The 17,352-nt window shown below is 45.4% G+C and overlaps 1 protein-coding gene across 3 annotated transcripts in view; it reads right to left on the reverse strand.

Annotated features, from left to right (window-relative positions):
- Nucleotides 1–17,352, reverse strand: part of bcas3 (BCAS3 microtubule associated cell migration factor) — a 1,085,633-nt gene that overhangs the window by 861,564 nt on the left and 206,717 nt on the right. The window lies entirely within an intron of this gene.

The raw sequence follows: 17,352 nt of genomic DNA on the forward strand, positions 1-17,352 counted from the left end.
CTGTAATCCCACGACATAATTTCAGGGACAGGGAGGTTTAGCACAGTGGGCTAAATAACTGGCTTGTAATGCAGAAAAGGCAGCAGCGCGGGTTCAATTCCTGTACCCGCCTCCCCGAACAGGCACCGGAATGTGGCGACTCGGGGCTTTATACAGTAACTTAATTGAAGCCTACTTGTGACAATAAGTGATTATTATAATATTATTTCTTTTATTGATAACTGAACCCATCAGTTACTATTATTAGGAGCAACTTGTTAAGAAAGCCTGAAGGGTGAAAACGCTTCCGAATGCATTTACTGATGTGCAGCTGCTTTGTGCTTACTCACAGGAAACCATATCCACTTTAACTGCCCACAAAATACAGATACAGAATTGAAATTTAAATATAGGTTAATGCTATCCTGAAGGCATTTACTTACAAATTGATGCACAGTCGTTTGTGTTGGCAAAATTGCTCAATCCGCATCGAGGGAAATACAAAGAACATAATATTTGATGAGTAAACCGGAGGGGATGGGGGTGGGAGAGGGTGATGGTGAATCAAATCTGACTCCTCATTGGGAATTCAAGATGGGGATTAAATTCTCTCCTGTTAACCTCCTGACTAAATGACAGCAGGTATTTAAGTTATAATGTAGATTATACACTAGATTGATTCCTGGAACGAGAGGGATGTCCTGTGATGAGAGATTGAGTAGAATTTGCTGATACCCTGGAGTTTGGAAAAACGAAAGATGATTTCATCGGAGCATGACAGCACCAGGGAAAATACCCAAAAAAACTCATGTTTTGGTAGCAGTTGTTACCTTCAAGTAATGACACAATAAATTTAATAATTTTATTCTGAAATATGTAATTTATTTTGACGACATGTAATTATATAGCACTTTTAATGTAATAAAATGTCATGAGGCACTTAATTTTCTTTTCCTTTTTTTATTCAGAGGTGTGCTGAATGATACTATTCGGGACTTACTGGTTTGTGATCGATGCAGCAAAGCCAGACAGAAACATTTTCAAACTGAGACTAATCTTACTCTGCAGAAGGCTATGGAAATCACTGTGTCTATTGAGCTGGCTGCAAAGGAAGCTCAGCCATTTAGTTTGTGTACTCGAATACACAAAATGGCTGCTGAAATAACATCCAAGAATCCCGAGACTCATACATGTTACCGATGCGCAAAGCCAGGGCATTCTGCTACTGAATGTTGGTGTAAAGACATGATCAGTTGAAGCCGTGGAAAAAAGGACACATAGAACGTGCCTGCAGGAAGAAAAAGCAAGCTCTAAGTAAAATTAAGAAGCAGGAACGAACCAAGGCAGCACTTATACAAAATAAAAGGAGGAATGTCTGTGCTTTACAAAAGGGTTGAGGAAAATTAAGTGACTCACAGAGGAGAAATTAACACTGAATGTGCTAGTCATGAAATGAAAATGAAATGAAATGAAAATCGCTTATTGTCACGAGTAGGCTTTAAATGAAGTTACTGTGAAAAGCCCCTGGTCGCCACATTCCGGCACCTGTTCGGGGAGGCTGTTACGGGAATCGAACCATGCTGCTGGCCTGCTTGGTCTGCTTTCAATGCCAGCGATTTAGCCCTGTGCTAAACAGCCCCGACTGCTGGTACTACTCATCAATGCTGGGTTAATCCACTGCTGGATGGACAGCCAGTAAGGATGGAAGTTGACACTGGGACAGTCTTGTTGGTGCCAGAGACTGTCCACAAAGAGAACCTTAAATATATTCCCTGAAGGCCATCAAGGATAATGCTGAAGACATAGACAAGAGAAGTAGTTACACTGTAGGCCGCATTAAAGAAGCTGTGCGACTTAATGGGCAAACAGCAGATTTGTCTCTATATGTAGTAAAGGAAAACTATCCAATGTTGATGGGTTTGATCATGGCTGAAGAAGATTTGACTGAACTGGGCAAAGTCAACATGATGACCAATGGAGAATAGGGCCTAAATTTTAAAGAAGCCCACTGTTGTGTTCGATGGTGAATAAGGGAGCATGAAAGATATTACAGTTAAACTGAAAATAAAATAATGAAGCCAAGCAAAATGCCAAAGGTAGAGGGTGACTTCGAGTGGCATGTGAAGTTCGGAGTCTTGGAACCTGTCAGTATCAGAGAATGGGCCACGCCAATGTGGCCACCTAAAATTGCGTCCATACTTGCATGTTAATTTCACTCAGCTAGCTAACAGACACAATGGTGCCTACCTTTCTTATTTGGAAGGGCCTACGTGCCCTGGACACCTACGATATGGCCAGTAAGAGCACGCCCTTCCATCAAGGTGGTGGACCTTGATTGGACTTTATCAATCAGGGTGATCGAACCCTGATCGACTGATTGGTGGTCCACCTGAGACCACCCAAAAGGGCGTGAAATCTCCAAGGATAGAAGATGCTGCGCAATCAAACAACCAGGGTCCTTCACCGGCCAACGAGGAAGACCATCACCCAAATGACAGAAGGAAGACCAAAGCCAGAAACAGACCAGACCCAGGACCGAACACCGAGGACTGCAAGACTTAGTATGACAGATAAAGGCCATTTCTGTCCAGTACTTGTCAGTCACTTTGAAGTGAAGTCAAGGTCTCATATGAATGTGCTCTGTTGTATAACTTATGTTGTGTGTCTGTGTGATTGTATAATTGTGAGTGCACATGAATAAATATTGTTTAATGAAACAGACTTGCAGCCATTTGTCCACCGTGTACGGGTTAAGACACACTGCGGTTTAGCAACACAAATAGTTCCAGTCATCAAGAAGGATGGATCCGTAAGGATTTGCGGGGACTTCAAGGTCATCATAAATCCAGTGTTATGTGCTGAACAGAACCCAATGCCTCACATTGATGATTTGTTTGCGGGATTGGCAGGAGGCCAACATTTCTGTAAAATTGATCAGAACCAAGCTTGCTTACAGATGAATGTGGACAAGAAGTCGCAGGAATCTCTGACAATTGTGACATATAAAGGCTCGTTCCTGTTCCGAAGATTGCCATGTGGTATCACATCAGCTCCTGCCATTGTTTCAAAGAGCAATGGATCAGATCTTGAGTGGACTGAGCAGAGTCCAGTGCTATATGGATGACATGCTAATCACTGGAAGAGATGAAGAGGAAACCTTCAAAATCTGGATGCCACTCTCCAGAGATTGGGAGACTGAGCAAAGTTGTAAGTAACTATGACCAGAGAAAGGGAAGCATTAGAGACCATTTTTGGAGTAAAGGTATTCCATCAATTCTTGTCTGCACATACTTATTAAGCATTGACAGTCAGGTCCACATGGATGGACTTTCAAGATTACCACTGCCAGGTTTTTCATCAAACAGCTAAAACGGAAAGATCATCTACTTTGAACAAGTGGACAACACACCAGTCACTTCTAAACAAGTGAGGAAACACACTCAGAGTGACCCGATACTCTCAGGAATGATGCATATGGTATTACGAGGGATGACTTGAGAAGCAGCACCTAACTTGAAACCCTACATCTCTAAGAGACTGGAGCCGTTAGTACAATCAGGATGTCTTTTATGGGGAGTTCAGTGTAATTATTCCGCTGGGAATATTCAATGGGAATGGCCTGAAGAGGCTTGGCAACATGTGCATGTGGATTTTGCAGGACCTTTTGAAGGATATATGTTCTCGGTAACAGTCAATGCCCACAACGAGTAGCCAGAGATTACTGTGGTCAATTTACCTCATCGGAGAAGCATCGGAGAAGACTGTTGAGAATCTAGGAGTAGTGTTTAGTCATTTTAGATTCCCTGAACAATTGGTAAGTAACAAAGCACGTCAATTTGTCTCATACAAATTTGAAAGTTTCTTCAAGAGAATGGGCGCCACAGTGGCACAGTGATTAGCACTACTCCCTCACAGCGCCAGGGACCGAGGTTTGATTCCAAGGTTGGGTGACTGTCTGTGTGAAATTTGCATGTTCTCCCCATGTCTGCTGGATGCAGAGATCCTTCAGCATGATCTGGACAGGTTGGGTGAGTGGGCAAATCAATGGCAGATGCAGAATAATGTGGACAAATGTGCGGTATTCACTTTGGAAGCAAAGACAAGGCGGCAAAATACTACCTGAATTGGGAGAGGGGAGTGTGCAGCGGAACCTGGGTGTCCTTGTGCACCAGTCGCTGATTGGAAGCATGCAGGTACAGCAGGCGGTAAAGGCGGCAAATTGTATGTTGGCTTTCATTGCGTGAGATTTTGAGTACAGGAGCAGGGATGTATTGTTACAATTATACAGGCCTTGGTAAGGTCACACCTAGAATATTGTGTGCAGTTTTGGTCTCCTTTTCTGAGGAAGGATGTTCTTGCTCTTGCGGGAGTGCAGTGAAGGTTTACCAGGCTGATTTTGGAGATGGCAGGACTGATGTATGAGGAGAGATTGACTAGGCTAGGATTGTTTTCGCTGCAGTTCAGGGGGGATCTCATAGAGACGTATAGAATTCTAACTGTAAAAAATAGGGTGGATGCAGGGAGGATGTTCTCGATGGTGGGTGTGTCCAGAAACAGAGATCACAGTCTGAGGATTCGGGGTAGGCCATTTAGGAGAGAGATGAGGAGACATTTCTTCACCCAAAGAGTGCTGAGCCTGTGGAATTCATTACCACAGAAAGTAGTTGAGGTTAAGACAACAGGCCCCCAGGAGCAGTGATTCAGAGCCCCTCAGTAGACCAGCGTGGCACTGGAGTGACCCACGCCGCTCCAGCTGCCGATACCACCGTCAAATGGGCACTGCGAGTCTGCGCATGCACACTGCAACCGGCACGAATGTGCGCATGTGCAGTGGCTTCCTCATCCGCGCCGGCCCTGATGCAACATGGCGTAGGGCTACAGGGGCCGGCATGGAGCAAGAGAGGCCCCCAGCCCGACCCGCCGATCGATAGGCCCCGATCGCGGGCCACGCCACAGCGGAGGCCGCCGCCTCCTCGAACAGGCGCCGGAATGTGGCAACTAGGGGCCTTTAACAGTAACTTCATTTGAAGCCTACTTGTGACAATAAACAATTTTCATTTCATTCGTTTCATTTCTTCCTTTCTGCCAGCTATGACTCCAGCCAGCAGAGAGTTTTCCCCATTCCCATTGACTTCAGTTTTGCTGGGGCTCCTTCATGCCATACTCAAGGCAATCACTCTCACCTCACCTCTGGCATTCAACTCTTTTGTCCATGTTTGAACCAAGGCTGTAATGAGGTCAGGAGCTGGGTGAACCTGGCAAAATTCAAACTGGGCCTGCATCAGCAGGTTTTGCTATGTAAGTGCTGTTGATAACCCCTTCTATTACATTGCTGATGACAGAGAGTAGACTGATGGGGTGGCAATTGGCCAGGTTGGATTTTTTCTGTTCCTTGTATAGAGAACATACCTGGACAATTTTTCACACTGCTCGATAGTTGCCAGTGTTGTAGCTGTACTGGAACAGCTTGGCTAGGAATGCAGCAAGGTTTGGAGCACAAGTCTTCAATACTATTGCTGGAATATTGTTAGGGCCCATAGCCTTTCCTGTATCCAGATCCTTCAGCAGTTTCTTGATATCACGTGGAGTGAATCAAATTGGTTGAAGACTAACATCTGTGATGCTGAGAACTTCTGTAAAAGACCGAGATAGATCATCCAGTTGGCACTTTTGGCTGAAGATTGTTGCGAATGCTTCAGCCTTCTCTTTTGCACAGGTGTTCTGGGCTCCTCCATCATTAAGGATGGGGAAATTTGTGGAGCATCCTCCTCCAGTGAGTTGCTTAATTGTCGACCACCATTCATAATAATAATAATAGCTTATTGCCACAAGTAGGATTCAATGAAGTTACTGTGAAAAGCCCCTAGTTGCCACATTCCGGCGCCTGTTCGGGGAGGCCGGTGCGGTAACTGAACCCACGCTGCTGGCATTGTTCTGCATTGCAAGCCAGCTATTTAACCCACTGTGCTAAACCAGCCTCTTCACAGCTGGACGTGGCAGTACTGCAGAGCTTAGTTGATGGTACAACAGCTTCGCTCTGTCTCTAATACATGCTGCTTATGCTGCTTGTCATGCAAGTAGTCCTGTGTTGTAGCTTCACCAGATTGATGCCTCATTTTTAGGTTTGTCTGATATTGCTCCTGACATGCCCTCCAGCACTCCTCATTGAATCAGGGTTGATCCTCTGGCTTGCTGGTAATGGTTTAGTGGGGAATATACCGGGCTATGAGGTTAGTAATTGTGGTTGAGTACAATTCTGCTGCTGTTGATGGCCCACAGCGCCTCATGGTTGCCCAGTCTTGAGTTGCTAGATCTGTTCAAAGTCTATCCCATTTAGCACAGTGGTAGTGGCGCACAATACGATGAAAGGTATAATCAATGTGAAGCTAGGACTTTGTCTCTTTAAGGACTATCCTACCGATACTGTCCTGGACAGATGCATCTACAGCAGACAGATTGGTGAGAATGAGATTAAGTACATTTTCCCTCTTGTTGGTTCCCTCACCACCTACTGCAGTCCCAGTCTAGCAGCTATAGAACATAGAACATTACAGCGCAGTACGGGCCCTTCGGCCCTCGATGTTGCGCCGACCTGTGAAACCATCTGAAGCCTATCTGACCTACACTATTCCATTTTCATCCATATGTCTATCCAGTGACCACTTAAATGCCCTTAAAGTTGGCGAGTCTACTACTGTTGCAGGCAGGGCGTTCCACACCCCTACTACTCTCTGAATAAAGAAACTGCCTCTGACATCTGTCCTATATCTACTACCCCTCAATTTAAAGCTATGTCCCCTCGTGTTGGTCATCACCATCCGAGGAAAAAAACTCTCACTGTCCACCCTATCTAACCCTCTGACTATCTTATATGTCTCTATTAAGTCACCTCTCAGCCTTCTCCTCTCTAACGAAAACAACCTCAAGTCCCTGAGCCTTTCCTTGTAAGACCTTCCCTCCATACCAGGCAACACCCTGGTAAATCTCCTCTGCACCCTTTCCAATGCGTCCACATCCTTCTGATAATGCGGCGACCAGAACTGCACGCAATACTCCACATGCGGCCGCACCAGAGTTATGTACAGCTGCAGCATGACCTTGTGGCTCCGAAACTCAATCCCCCTACTGATAAAGGCTAGCACACCATATGCCTTCTTAACAGCCCTATTAACCTGGGTGGCAACTTTCAGGGATTTATGTACCTGGATGCCGAGATCTCTCTGTTCATCTACACTACCAAGAATCTTGCCATTAGCCCAGTACTCTGCATTCCTGTTACTCCTTCCAAAGTGAACCACCTCACACTTTTCCGCATTAAACTCCATCTGCCACCTCTCAGCCCAGCTCTGCAGCTTATCTATGTCCCTCTGTATCCTATAACATCCTTCAGCACTATCCACAACTCCACCGACCTTCGTGTCATCTGCAAATTTACTAACCCATCCTTCTACACCCTCTTCCAGGTCATTTATAAAAATGACAAACAGCAGTGGCCCCAAAACAGATCCTTGCGGTACACCACTAGTAACTGAACTCCAGGATGAACATTTGCCATCAACCACCACCCTCTGTCTTCTTTCAGCTAGCCAATTACTGATCCAAACCGCTAAATCACCTTCAATTCCATACTTCCTTATTTTCTGCAATAGCCTACCGTGTGGAACCTTATCAAACGCCTTACTGAAATCCATATACACCACATCAACCGATTTACCCTCATCCACCTGTTTGGTCACCTTCTCAAAAAACTCAATAAGGTTTGTGAGGCATGACCTACCCTTCACAAAACCGTGTTGACTATCGCTAATCAACTTGTTCTTTTCAAGATGATTCTAAACCCTATCTCTTATAACCTTTTCCAACATTTTACCCACAACCGAAGTAAGGCTCACAGGTCTATAATTACCAGGGTTGTCTCTACTCCCCTTCTTGAACAAGGGGACAACATTTGCTATCCTCCTGTCTTCCGGCACTATTCCTGTCGACAAAGACGACATAAAGATCAAGGACAAAGGCTCTGCAATCTCCTCCCTGGCTTCCCAGAGAATCCTAGGATAAATCCCATCTGGCCCAGGGGACTTATCTATTTTTACACTTTCCAAAATTGCTAACACCTCCTCCTTATGAGCCTCAATTCCATCTAGCCTGGTCGACTGAACCTGAGTATTCTCCTCGACAACATTGTCTTTCTCCAGTGTAAACACTGACAAAAAATATCCATTTAACGCTTCCCCTATCTCCTCTGATTCCACACACAACTTTCCACTACTATCCTTGATTGGCCCTAATCTTACTCTAGTCATTCTTTTGTTCCTGATATACCTATAGAAAGCCTTAGGGTTTTCCTTGATCCTATCCACCAACGACTTTTCGTGTCCTCTCCTCGCTCTTCTTAACTCTCCCTTTCGGTCCTTCCTGGCTAACTTGTAACTCTCAAGTGCCCTAACTGAGCCTTCATGTCTCATCCTAACATAAGCCTTCTTCTTCCTCTTGACAAGTGCTTCAATTTCCTTAGTAAACCACGGTTCCCTTGCTCGACAACTTCCTCCCTGCCTGACAGGTACATACTTATCAAGGACACGCAGTAGCTGTTCCTTGAAAAAGCTCCACATTTCGATTGTACCCATCCCCTGCAGTTTCCTTCCCCATCCTATACATCCTAAATCTTGCCGAATAGCATCATAATTGCCTTTCCCCCAGTTGAGTAGACTGGGACTGTACTCGTTGGAATTTAGAAGGATGAGGGGGGATCTTATAGAAACATTTAAAATTATGAAGGGAATAGATAGGATAGATGTGGGCAGGTTGTTTCCACTGGCGGGTGACAGCAGAACTAGGGGGCATAGCCTCAAAATAAGGGGAAGTAGATTTAGGACTGAGTTTAGGAGGAACTTCTTCACCCAAAGGGTTGTGAATCTATGGAATTCCTTGCCCAGTGAAGCAGTTGAGGCTCCTTCATTACATGTTTTTAAGGTAAAGATAGATAGTTTTTTGAAGAATAAAGGGATTAAGGGTTATGGTGTTCGGGCTGGAAAGTGGAGCTGAGTCCACAAAAGATCAGCCATGATCTAATTGAATGGCGGAGCAGGCTCGAGGGGCCAGATGGCCTACTCCTGCTCCTAGTTCTTATGTTCTTATGTTCTTATAATTCTTACCTTGCGGTATATACCTATCCCTGCCCATTGCTAAAGTAAACATAACCGAATTGTGATCACTATCATCAAAGTGCTCACCTACATCTAAATCTAACACCTGGCCGGGTTCATTACCCAGTACCAAATCCAATGTGGCCTCGCCCCTTGTTGGCCTGTCTACATACTGTGTCAGAAAACTCTCCTGCACACACTGCACAAAAACTGACCCATCTATAGTACTCGAACTATAGTATTTCCAGTCAATATTTGGAAAGTTAAAGTCCCCCATAACAACTACCCTGTTACTCTCGCTCCTGTCGAGAATCATCTTTGCAATCCTTTCCTCTACATCTCTGGAACTATTCGGAGGTCTATAGACAAATCCCAGCAGGGTGACCTCTCCTCTCCTGTTCCTAACCTCGGCCCATACTACCTCAGTAGACGAGTCCTCAAACATCCTTTCTACCGCCGTAATACTTTCCTTGATTAACAATGCCACCCCCCCCCCCCCCTCTTTTACCATCTTCTCTGTTCTTACAGAAACATCTAAATCCTGGAACCTGCAACAACCATTCCTGTACCTGCTCTACCCATGTCTCCGAAATCGCCACAACATCGAGATCCCAGGTACCAACCCATGCTGCAAGCTCACCCACCTTATTCCGGATGCTCCTGGCGTTGAAGTAGACACACTTCAAACCAGCGTCTTGCTTGCCAGTGCCCTCTTTCGAACTTTCAACCCTATCCCTGACCTCACTACTCTCAACATCCTGTACACTGGGACTACAATTTAGGTTCCCATCCCCCTATGTCCATTAGGAGCCAGCCAGCTCAGTTTGTGGTGGTACTATCAAGCCACTCTTGGTGATGGACATTGAAGCCCCCCACCGAGAGTACATTTTGCACCCTTGCCACCCTCAGTGTTTCAGTGGTACTCAATATAGAGGAGTACTGATTCATCATTAGCTGATGGTGGATGTGGTAATCAGCAGATTTCCTTGCCCATGTCTGACCTGATGCCATGAGACTTCATGGGGTCCAGAAATGATGTTGAGAATTCCCAGGTAACTCCCTCCCGACTATATATAGCACTGTGTTATCACCTCTGATGGATCGGTCCTGCCGATGAGACAGAACATACCCAGGAATGGCGATAGTGTGTTTGGGATATTATCTGTAAGGTATGATTCCGTAAGTATGACTATGTCAGGATGTTGCTTGACTAGTGTGTGAGACAGTTCTCCTAGCTTTGGTATAACCCGCAGATGTTAATAAGGAGGAGTTTGCAGAGTCGTCAGGGCTGGGTTTGCCGTTGTCGTTTCCAGCGTTTAGGTTGATGCCGGGTTTGCTACCGAGTCCCTGCTAGGCGGGCCTCCGACCGTTATCATGGGAACTTGTACTCCACTAGTCGCATGTGGAGATCAATGAGCGATTGTCCATCATCCTTGTGAGGGTTATAAGAGAGGGCATTTAAGAATCAACCAAATTTCTTGTGGGTCTGAAGTCACACGTGGGCCACACTAGACCACGTAAGGGTGGCAAGTTTCCTTCCCTAAAGGACATTAGTGAACCAGTTGGGTTTTTACGACAATCGACAATGGTTTCATGGTCATCGTTAATTCCAGATTTTAAAAGATTTGAGTTTAAATTCTGTCACCTGCTGTGGCGGGATTCGAACCCAGGTCCCCCGGGAATTACCCTGGATCTCTGCATTCCTGGTTCAGCAACAATACTCCACTATTGAGGGCATTGAAAATTTCAATGACTCAGTAAAAGGTGGATGAAATAAAAACTGGAAAACAATTTGAGGGAATTGTGGGAATCCACGGTCAAATTACAAAATCATAGTGGTGAGTTTCCAGAGAAATTTCTGATTCTCGGGACTGAGGTACAAATAATAGGAAAAGTGTGACGAAAGCAGGAAGTCAAATGGTGCAAACAGGAAGTGCATGACTTGCTATTGCTAGTTATTTTGTTCATATATTTCTTTATTTCTAATTACGTTGAATTTATAGCACCAAAACAGATCATTCAGCCAAGCTGGTCAATGCTGGGATCGATACTCCAAATATTTCATATCTATTCTCAGTGCAAAGGTACTTTCTTTCAGTCCTCAAAAGTGTTAAGAAGTATAAATAAGCAAATTAAGAAATGGACTTTGGCATTGCTAGCCAGATTTCCTGGCTGTTGAGGTCAGCAAAACACCACTGATTTTGAATGTGATGAACAGCCTGTGTGACCTGCACAAGGCACTGTTGCCAAATCCCTTCCGATGTGACCTTATCAAATATTAACAACTAAACACCATAAACAACACTGAAAAATACAACCGAAGATCACCAAAGCCAGCAATTTTCAATTATTTGCAGCATTAAGCGTGACACGTGCAAATTCAGCTTGTGACACGCAATATTCAGGGGTGGTCACACAATTTAGAGTTTATTAAATCACCATTTTTGGAATCTGTAACAACCTTTGACCTGATTCCTGACAGGCTATCATAAAATTATGATCTGACATTTCTCTCAGTTGGCAGCACGGTACTGCTCTTGGTTTCAATCAGAAGTTGTGAATTCAAGTTCCATACAGGACTTGAGCACATATCTAAGATAAATATACCAGGAATTTGTGGTTGGAGAGACCATCATTGAAATTCTGTCCCTAAATCTCTTGGACTTGTTACACTGACTCCATAGAATTCCTCCAGTGCAGAAGGGGGTAATTCACCCCATCAATCTGCACTGACCTTCCAAAACAACACTCTACCTAGGCCCACTTCCCCTCCCTATCCCCGTAATCCCGCACATTGATCATGGCCAATCCACATAACCTGCACATCTTTGGACACAAAGGGCCAAATTAGCATGGCCAATTGACCTAACCTGCACATCGTTGGACTGTGGGAGGAAACTGGAGAACCCGGAGGAAACCCACACAGACACAAAACTCCTGGCAGACAGTCTACCCAAGCCTGAAATTGAACCCGGGTCCCTGGTGCTGCGAGGCAGCAGTGCTAACCACTGGGCAACCATGCCTCCCTCCTTCCTATCTTCAAATGCACCTTCACACCCAAGATGTAATCTAACCAACTCCCCTTGACATTCAATGGCATTGCCATTGCTGAAAACCAGCATATAAATACTGTGGCTACAAGAGCAGGTCAGAGGCTGGGAATTCTGTGGCAAGTAACTCACCACCTGGGTCACTAAAGCCTGTCCACCACACACAAGGCACAAACCAAGATTATGATGGAATACTCCCCACTTGCCTGGATGAGTGCAGCTCTAACTATCCACAAGAAGCTTGAAACCATCCAGGACAAAACAGCCCTATTTAATTGGCACCCCATCCACAGCCTTCTACATTTACTCCCTCCACTAATAATATACAATGGCAGCTGTGTATATCATCGCCAAGATGCACTGCAGCAATTCACCAAGGCTCCTTAGACCACAGGTTCCCAACCGGTGTGCCACGACATATTGGTGTGCTATGAAGGCTCCACAAGTGTGCCACAAAATAAGGTTCAAAATGATTAAACATTAATGAAAATAAAGTAAATCGAATCTTTGTTTTCAGCTCCGTGGTCGACATCTCCAAATCACAAAGAGCCTCGGGGTGCCATGCATGTGCTGGCTGGGAATGGGCCGCACATGCGCGGTTCGGATTTTTTACATCGATCAGGTGCATGGACCTAGCTGATGTAAAATTCAGACGTGTTCATGAATGGCCCTTTGTCGGTCGGAGAAAATATGGTTCGCATCACCAAAATAAAACATTCCAAAGCGTGCATGTACAGCCCTGTCCTGGTTGACGCATGCACAGATCGCAGGTTCTTTGGGAATTGGAGATGCCGACCACGGAATTGAAGACAAAGGAACCTATGCAAAAGCCTGAAGAAGCAAAGAGACAAGGAGATGTTAAAAAAACAGGAGAGAAGACATGGAGAAGTAACAGAAAACAAAGTTCCCAGTAAGAGAAAAAGACAGAGTTCAGAAGCATGAACCAATAAAGTTAAGAAAAGGAGAATGAAATTTGAATTAACTGACGGCTTGACATGTTTTTAGGAAGTTTTAGAAATAAAAGGCTGTTCCGAGAGGGCATTCAGTTGGGGAAAATAGGAGTATAAAGGTGTGACATGACGTAAAAAATGCTGGAAACCACTGCCTTTGACAGCACCTTCCAAACCCACGACCATTATCATCCAGAAGGACAAGTGTCGCAAACATGGGAATACCACCATCTGCAACTTCCTCTCCAAGCCGCACATTATCCTGACATGGAACTATATCGTTGTTCCTTCACGGTCGCTGGGCCAAAATCCTGGAACTCCCTCTCTAACAGCACTGTGGATGTACTTACACCACACAGACTACAGTGGTTCAAGAAGGCAGCTCACCACCACCTTCTCAAATGCAATAAATACTGGGCTAGCCAGTGACTTTCAGATCCTATGAACAAATAATAAAAAAACCTTTTCAACCTTACTGTTGCCTTCTCAAGTCTGAATTTATTCCAGCTTTTGCAAAGTATTTTGGCACGATTTTCTTAAAGGTGTTTCTGTCTCAACAGGAGCTATGTTGTTGTATGGCATATTCACCACTTGCTTATATTCAAGCCACTTCAGATGTTTTCACCAGGAACAAGACTGTTGTAGCTGTCCCTAATTCCAATGCATATTTTGGAAGATTGCATGAAATACCAAAGTTTCCACACTCCTGTGTACGATACTTCCACATACTAGGAATCTGTTGTATGTCATGGAGAATTTAAAATCCTGAGTAACGCTTGATGATTAAAGTATAAAATTGGATATCTAATTTAGAAATTACCCAACACAATTTCAATCTTTTTATACTATTCAGTACTACCAGGATCAGTTTCTACACTATTCACTATGATTATGATCTAGTTTTGTGCTTTTCCCAACTATAGGACTTACCTTTGTGAGATATCTAGGTGTAGATCTTAAGCCATCACTGAAGCATCACAGAGAGCCACCCATGCAATATTTTCCTTTACACTTCAGGACTCAGCAAACATTCTAACTATATATTACTGTAGCAAGCAACAACCTCATAGGAACACCAATAGCTCCCAGCAATGTGATTACTCCTCTTTGGTTTGTACGTTCTACCTATATGCCTTCATTGGAAGAACCTTCTAAGATGTCGTCCCTCCTTATTGCTGTAATTGACTCCCTGATCAAAATTGAGACACACCCTCCTCTTTTACCTCCTTCCATGTCTCACCTGAAGATCCTGGGCACGATCTAACCGAATGGAAACAAGACCCATAATGAGCGCGTTGGGCCGGGCGTTTCCTGGCGCTCGCAGCGCCAAGAAACACCACGCTATCTACCGGGACTCTGGTTCTATTTTGGTCCTCAACAGCAAATGACCCGCCGAGGCCATGCTTAGTCCCATTTCCTGCAGTGAGGACCATTTCTAAATGGCGTCCAATATCTTGACCCCTGATGTGACCCCCCCCAACTCACCTATAAAGGGATCCTCGGGCCCGCCCGCACCTGCACAGGGAACCCCATGCCCGATCCCCATCCCATGGAAAATGCCAGCTTGGCACCCTGGCAGTCAGGGTGCTAGGCTGGCAATGTCAAAGTGCCCGGTGACACTCTGCCCAGAAGACAACTACCTGGGAGCCGCCGATCCACTGGGAAATCCACACAAGTGCCAATCCGTCTGGTCCCCGTTTGTGGCGACCAGCACCGAATGGCAGTCGGCCAAGGTCTCCGAGGCGAAGGGGTTAGATCCCTATGCCTCGGGTAGATCATGGGAGAGACAGCTAGTCTCACTGTAATGTGCAGATTTACAAGATAGTCATTTTGTCCACAATTAGTGGGATTCAGATCACAAAATCTGGCGGGATTGTAGGTAGATCCCGGACGAGGGATGTCCTGGCATCGACCAGCCACGCTGCCTTTCGGGCATAGTGCGACTGGTAGATCGCGCCCCCTATATCCTGGAACACTGAGCTGCCAATTCTGCTCCTCTCTCACCCATGTCTCAGTGACAGCAATGACATCATACCCTCATGTTTTAATTTGTACTCTCAACTCATCTGCCTTCATAGAATCTCTACAGTGCAGAAGGAGGCCATTTAGCCCATCAAGTCTGCACCCACCCTTGGAAAGAGCACCTTACTTAAGCCCAACCCTCCACGCTATCCCCGTAATGCAGTAGCCCCACCTAATCGTTTGGACACTAAGGGGCAACTTAGTACGGCCAATTCACCTATCCTGCATCTTTGGACTGTGAGAGGAAACCTGAGCACCCGGAGGAAACCCATGCAGACACGGGGAGAAAGTACAAACTCCACACAGACCGTGGCCCGAGGCCCGAATTGAACCTGGCTCCCTGGAGCTGTGAAGCAGCAGCGCTAAGCACTGTGCCACCGTGTCTTATTCGTCAAACTCCTTGCTATAAAATAAATACCATCCAATCTTGCCATGCCTTGTGCCTTAACTGGCCTATAACCTCAATGCCTTCGACTCACTTGCTGCCTTTCAGGATCCCAACCCCTTGACAAGTTAGTCCAAACCCTCACCAACAGCACTAGCAAATGTCCTGCAAGGACACTAGTTCCATTTCAGTTCAGGTGCAAACCATCCACCTTGTACAGGTCCCACCCTCCCCAAAAATCTTCCCAATGTCCTAGAAATCGTAAAGCCCTCTCTCCTGCACCATCTCTCCAGCCACACATTCATCTGGACTGACCTTTTTGCTCTATACTCTTTCTTCTCCGCCTCCCCCAAGGGCAAACTGCAAGCCCTGCTGACGCCACACCAGCCTGCAGCCTGCACACTGCTGCCATTCCACATTGGTCTGCTGCGTACTGCTGTCAGCAGAGCCACGGCAAGGGTCAGGCAGGCACTGCAAGCCAACTCTCTTCCTTCTCTTTCCACATCAGCACGCCAGCCCCAATGCCACAACTTGCATTCATGCAGCACCTTCAAGGTAGGAGAGAGTACCTCACTCACACGTGGCATCGGACGTAATCTATTACTACTTTCTGAGTCCTATTTGTTAATCTCCTTCCTAGCTCCCTAAATTGTGCTTGCAAGATCTCATCCCTTTTTCTACCTATATCGTTGGTACCAATATGTATCACAATATCTGTCTGTTTTCACTCCCCCTTCAGAATGCCCTGCAGTCATTCAGTGACATCCCTGACCTTGACATCAGGGAGGCAACATACTATCCTGGAATCTCTTTTGCGGCTGCAGAATTTATTTTGTACCCCTTTACAATCGACTCCCCTACCACTATAGCCCTGCCGTTCTTCCTCATCCCCTCTTGTGAAGCAGGCCCATCCATGATGCCATGAAGTTGGCTGCCACTGCTTTCCCCTACACAGTCATCTCCCCAAACCGTATCTAAAATGTTATATCGGTTGGAAAGGGTCTTCTGCACTACCTGCCTTCCCCTACTCTGCCTCGTGGTCACTCATGCCCTTTCTGCCTGTTCAATATTCAATCCTCACTGAATGCGTTATCCAAAGCTTATTCAGCATCACGAATGCTCCACAATGAATCCACCCTCAGCTCCAGCTCTGAAATGCGGTTAGCCGGGAGCTGCAGTTGGACACACATCCTGCACACATGGTCATCAGAGACAACTGAAGCTTCCATGATTTATAACATAGCACAGGAGGAGTTTATCATGGGTGCGAGCTCTACTGGTATGACTAGCCATATGTCGTTAATTGACTCCCTTTTTGAAAGAAAAATTATGCTTTTTAAGAATACTACTCACTTACATCCCTTACACTAACTTTACTTCTCTTACCCTACTTTGCTTACTTATATTATTTTATTATAATGACCCTGATTTTCACTAGCTTGTATTGTTTCTCAGTTAATCACTCTTCCAAACAAAAACTTGCTCTTAACTTTTTCTGCTTCTATGTTGCAAAGACACATCCCATGTGCCGAGCGTAAACTCTGCCAGAAACACACTCCATTTATAGTGTTCACTCCCCTAGACTGCGCCCTCTGTTCCTTCTTCCCTACAGATTCTCTGTTTCTAGGATTCTCAGTTTTTGTTGGAAGCTACCTTCAATTAGGCATTTATCTGCAGTCCTGCATCAATGCAGGATCAATATGCTGGGATTCCATACCTATCATCATTGTGGCAATACCATCACAAGGCATGTAATGGTTCAAGGAGAAGGTCCACCAATGCCTTCTTCGGACAAATTGGCATGGCAACAAATGCTGGCC

The sequence above is a fragment of the Scyliorhinus canicula genome, chromosome 12 (assembly GCF_902713615.1).
Source record: "Scyliorhinus canicula chromosome 12, sScyCan1.1, whole genome shotgun sequence".
Lineage (NCBI taxonomy): Eukaryota > Metazoa > Chordata > Chondrichthyes > Carcharhiniformes > Scyliorhinidae > Scyliorhinus > Scyliorhinus canicula.